Genomic DNA, 5,741 nt, shown 5'->3' with positions numbered 1-5,741 from the left:
GCCCACGCGTTATTATTGGCTTCTCCGAGTCTTGCCCAGCCTGGCGATTAAGAGTTTGCTAATTAGCGAGGAACACTCAAGTGAGATTAACCAGATGGGCTTACGTTTACCTAAGGCAAACAGCAAATCAATTAACGCAAGGCGGTCTCAAATACACATAGGAAAGATGCACGAAAGATAAAGTTTACGGCGTGTATCCTGGCAGTTGTTTTGGAGCAGCTTAAAAAAGTATCATCGCAATCACCATCTGTAAAGCCCTCTTGAGCAAAACGCAATCACGAGTCCTGCGAGCGTTAATTCAAAGCCAGACCGCTGCGTTGATTGCGGGGTTTCAAACCGTGCTAGCCTCGATGATGGAATGACAAATGGAAAAGCCACTAAATTATCTTTTACTGGCAGCTAGAACTTTGTAGGGCTATAAAACATAAGTCCTTTAAACTCCCGATAGTGGTGTGTAAAGCTGTAATGTCAATTTGAGGTCCTAAAATCGAATAAAAAACTGTGCGCCTATACAAAACATAGTAACTACATATATGCTTTCACAACTTTAGAAGTGTAACACATTAGGCGAGGTTAAGCTTTATAGGTACGTTCGATTAGGCCTGCACTCCCTGAACCAGTTCCGAGCAGTGCAGGGCCAATTCTGAACTAGCGCAGCACTAGAGGTACGTTCGATTAGACCTGCACTCCCTGAACCATTTCCGGGCGGTGCAGGGCCAGTTCTGAACTAGCGCAGCACTAGGCCAGCTTCAGTTCAACGGTGCAACACTAGTGCCGCCGCGAAACGAATATCGAAGTGCAGCGCTAGCGCAAGCCGTCTGCTCCCCGCGAGTCTTAACACCGCTACGGACTGTAAGAACGCGTGTGACATTTCAATCACATGTGCGTTGCTGCTTTTTAATTTCGAACACAGTGAACTGTTCGACAATTGTGCAAACAGCCATGCAACTTGTGGATTCTCACAGCGAGGACGAATAATTCGACGACCTGGTAACCGTGATAGTGTTGAACCTTCTGCGAACTGACAGGAACCGTGTACCAATGTACAACGAAATTGTAGTGAATCGTTATTTCGACTTCGAATTCAAACGTCTCTGCCGGTTCTCTCGGGATACGTTCGAGAATTTACATTGACTATTATTTGCCTTGTGTCGTCTGCTGCCATCGCCGCCATTACTCTGTACTACCGTTGAACTGACCCCTGCGGGAGTGCAGAGCTTCCTTACACTAGGGCTACACTTGGCGTGCACTGGTTTGAGACGAACGAAACGGTGCAGGGGGCGCTCGGCTGCACTGGCGAAACGAACGGGCGAGTGCAGCACCACCGGAACTGGTTCAGGCAGTGCAGGCCTAATCCGAACGTACCTTATATCAGCATTCTGTACAGATGTGTTCACAATATTATATATGCAGAGTCTGTGGTTCACCTTTTACGGTTTCATGCACCACTCCGTACTGTCCGACACACTTCTCAGTTTTATGTCAAAGTTATGGCTGCTCGACAGTCACCGTCTCGACGAATACAAACATCCTTTAATGTTTTCACCAATGATATTGATTTATTCCATCTATCTTTTAGTCACTTTAGACAGGGGTGCTCCAAAACTTCGTGCAATGTACGAAGGTGCACTGTTTGTAGGCACCATTTTAAATCATCATCATCATCATCATCATCATCATCATCATCATTATGCTCTGTTACACACCATCGATACATCATCTTTATTACATCAGCTTCATATCGTCGTACCTGTCAATATAACCAGACACACGAATATCTTTTACCTATCCCACCATGTGCCTGCAAATCCGATCGCACGTAGCAAGGACGGACTCCGTCCGAAAGCCTGTTCTTTAGTAAAATAACGTATTTAAATATTTCAATCTCTTTAAATACTTATCTTATTCGCTTGCGAGTGCTAGACTTTTCCCATTTTTACCTGTTAGTTACCTCTCTTGATAACTTTAACTAAAACTCTCCTCTGGCGTTCACTCAGTAACATGTGAAGCTGTACAGCTTTTTTTTCTTCCCGTTTAGTGCTATATACTGTATATCTGTATGTCTGTACTGTATGTATCAATATAAATATTTTCCTGTTATGGTCCTGTTCCTCAATATGTTATGTTCTGCCTAACCTGTATATGTATATATACGTGTAAGTACTGCATCGTGTACGTGCGCCAATACCAAGGCTTTGGCTGTTCTTGGACACGTTCTATTATTATTATTATTACTATAGTGACTGACGGTTGACCGTGCCATTAAGGCATTCCTCTTGCAAGATAGCCGAAATCCAAAAAACACGAAAAGCATGTGTTAATAAATAACGCTGATAAACAGCACAGTCTTAAAACAGATAGTGGTGGTGCTGACGAGATCGGCTTGCCGTTGTTGGACTCACTCATACGAGCAGCGTCACGACTGTAGCCGAGACGATATGAGATGAGACGATATGAGATCAGCTGCAGAATGATGACGGTCGAAAGCAAAGATGTAAACACTGGTCAGGGATCCGGTGAGCAAAAAGATATTCTCTCCCATAGTCTTTGGGTGAGTTCAGATTCTTGGAGGAAGCAGACTAGGCTGCGAGTTTTTGAGTGTCTTAAGAGTGTTAAGAGTGTGCATCCGAGCAGCTCTTAAAACAGAACTTCACCGCATGGCACGGTGAAGGCCAACCATAGCCCATTTTCACTCCTGACTTGTAGAAAACGTGGAGCGTACGTCTTTTCGTGGCAATTAATAGAACTGGATAAGTGTCACAAAAAGGCGTATGCCTCCCGATTCCGACGAATCAGAGAAGAGAACGATATCACTCGGACTGATGGTGGGCTGGAAGCGTGTTATGTGGTGAAATTCTCTTTCGGAAATGGTACGCCACCACTACCACCACCTCTTTAAGACAAATGTTTGCACAGTTCCCTGCGAAGTCGGCCCAGGGCGCACGATCCACCTGAGTGTAGCGGACTACAGCGAGCAGATGACGCCACCTCTGTTTCTAGGGCTTAGATCGGTGTGACGTGGAGAGAGAGAAAGACGAATCTCACGTCCCTTAGCAATTACTCCGGAATTTTCGAGGCTAAGCTTTCTAAGTTGCCCGCAAACACACGTTAATCGACATTTCTGATTTCTCCAAATTGATCCACATTCCATACACAGCGACGCACTCACGACGGCCCCTTCTCCTGACAAAGATCTCGACTCAAATTTTTCCACACGGTGGTCCACAAACATGCCTCATTCCGATCCCAGGCTGTATCGGCAACGTTTCGAGCACGCTATGCATTCGGCCATCACGATTTTTCGACCTCTCTCCTCCCTCCACCTACACAGCCACAACGTCGTCACACGTCCGCCCGTGACCTGGTCACATCAAACGCACGTGACACAAATCACGCACAGCCGATCAGCTGTCCCTTGATGAACCTTTGCCTTCCAGCCAAGCCCCCTAAATCTGCCACTCGAAGAAGAAGAAGAAAGGACAGCGAATAAAAGACACCGATACATTCGCACCGAATTCGTGTTTTTCGCTCCAAAAAATCGAAGACGAGCGAGTAATGACTGCACATTCACACGACTTTTCTGATGTTTCATCGAGACACGTATACTGCGCCGTTGAGAAGGCTCGCGCTTCGAGCAAAGATAGAAACGATCGGGCAATCATCCGGCAACAATGGCGTCGTGCAGGGGATCTTCTGGTTCGTCCTACATTGCGAAAGGTCGAGCGTGGGTTTTGTTGCTACTGACCCATAGCGTGCAGAGCAGGGCTGCTTTTCCTACACGCATGTACAGCCCTCACTGTCCGACCTATAAATATCTCAAGTTTTATGTTTGTTGTGGCTCTATGGATACAATGTATTTGTGCGTAGACACTGACATGTGGGGGCGGAGATACGATGTCTCAGATACGCCCAAACAATCGTTGATCCTTTCCTCTACGCATACCCGAAGTGGCTCGCTGCAGTCTTCCGTTACGCAACCCATAAAGCCGGAATTATAAGAACTGCATTCGCAAGTCATAGGCCTATGGCATCACATTGGAGAGTGCCGCGAATAAATTGTGCCATGCAGTGCACGCCATACGTGTAATGCGATGCACGTCGAGGATATATCGCACTTAGCGTGGCTTTAACAGCTAGATGAGCCCCAAGTGACTCCGGAGGACTTATAATAACAAAAAGTAGGACACGTGAATCTGTTTCCGGCACTATTTCAAGATGGAAGGGCATAAAGTCAACAGTCCTAATGTTTCGGTATATACTGGTTTTCGGTGGTTTTGCTTGAATTTGATTACGTATTCGCAATTTTTCGAGTTTCCATTTTCTAGTTGGCTGTATAGCAGGTTTTTTTCTTATTATTCTCTTGTGCATATCGGCCAGATACGTTAGTAGCGTGCACTCATAGAAATCGCTATGCAACGTATGACAAAAGGCCGTTCAATGAGAGAAGATTCTTGGACCGTGGTCGACCGCTGGCGGCTTGACGCAAGGCCTTCGTGTCCCTCCGGGGTTCTTGCGCTCCAACGGTACGGCGACGGATATCTAAAAGCCCCCCCCCCCCCCCCATCATCATCCACTCATCCGTTCCCAATGAGAAATAAGGCAGTGTACCACTACAGCTTCAGTGAATCACACAACTCATCATCATCCAATGTATGTGTGCGTGTGTGGTGTGTGTGTGCCAAGGGGACCCCATCCCAGCGTGTGCAGAGCCGCTTCCAGTCTCTCCCGTTCCTTGGAACCAACGGGACTGGTAAACAAACTGGTAAAGACCACCAAAGCATGGTGCTTCAGCTGCTTCTAAGAGGCAAAAGACAGTGCAGACATTACAAGAAAAGGTAGACTTGTTAGATATGCTGCGTAGAGAGAAGACAGCTTCTGCAGTTTCTTGCCACTGTCCCATCAGCGATTCAACAGTACAGCTTCATGTCGTGAAATTCAAGGACCAGCTGTACATAATTTTTCTCAACTTAGCTTCTTAACTTTTCTTTCTTAATTCTGCGTTCGCACCACAATGCAACTCTGGAGTACAGACGCGGACAGATGCAGAGATGACAGATAAAGATAAGGAGTTGAACGTGAGGAGTTAGTACACGTCCTGTGCGGCGAGATTTCTCTGTAAAACCTGACAGAAATCCCGAGGAGCACCTGAGAGAGCACAACCGACGGTGGGGTCGACCCGACGCACTTCTATGCTTTAGCATAACCTTGGAGCGACAAGCGGTTATTGCATCCACCCAAGCAGGCCGCTGTTTTTTTTTACGTCAGCTTAACGGCATACGTCGGCTTAACGTCAACTGTGAACGTTTTATTCTTCCGTAAAGATACCTGATGAACACTAGGCAGTGGTCATCGGTCGATGTGTATGCCTCATGTTTCTTGCCGTGGTCGCTTTAGCCTTACCGTTTTTAAATAATAAAACGTTTTGCGTTATTATAGACTAGGATTATATTGTCATAGACTAAGAATAAGCCTGCTTAAATTTAATATACTACAACGCTCAACTGGACATACAAACACTCACGCGTTAGTCTCTGTATCTGTACGTCGAAATGGGTGAAGATATTGTAATTTTCAGGAAATCACAGACGAATGGATAATCTTGAGCATCCTGGGCCATTGTTTTTCAATCCTGGGATGTGGGGATTGTTCTAGACGAAACCCGGGATCCCGGGACGGGATTTTGGGATTGAGATCAAACCGAGAGGGCACGGATATACACGAGATTTATGTAGGTACTCTGA

The sequence above is a fragment of the Ornithodoros turicata genome, chromosome 3 (assembly GCF_037126465.1).
Source record: "Ornithodoros turicata isolate Travis chromosome 3, ASM3712646v1, whole genome shotgun sequence".
Taxonomy (NCBI): Eukaryota; Metazoa; Arthropoda; class Arachnida; order Ixodida; family Argasidae; genus Ornithodoros; species Ornithodoros turicata.
Note: the sequence above shows the minus strand (reverse complement) of the source record.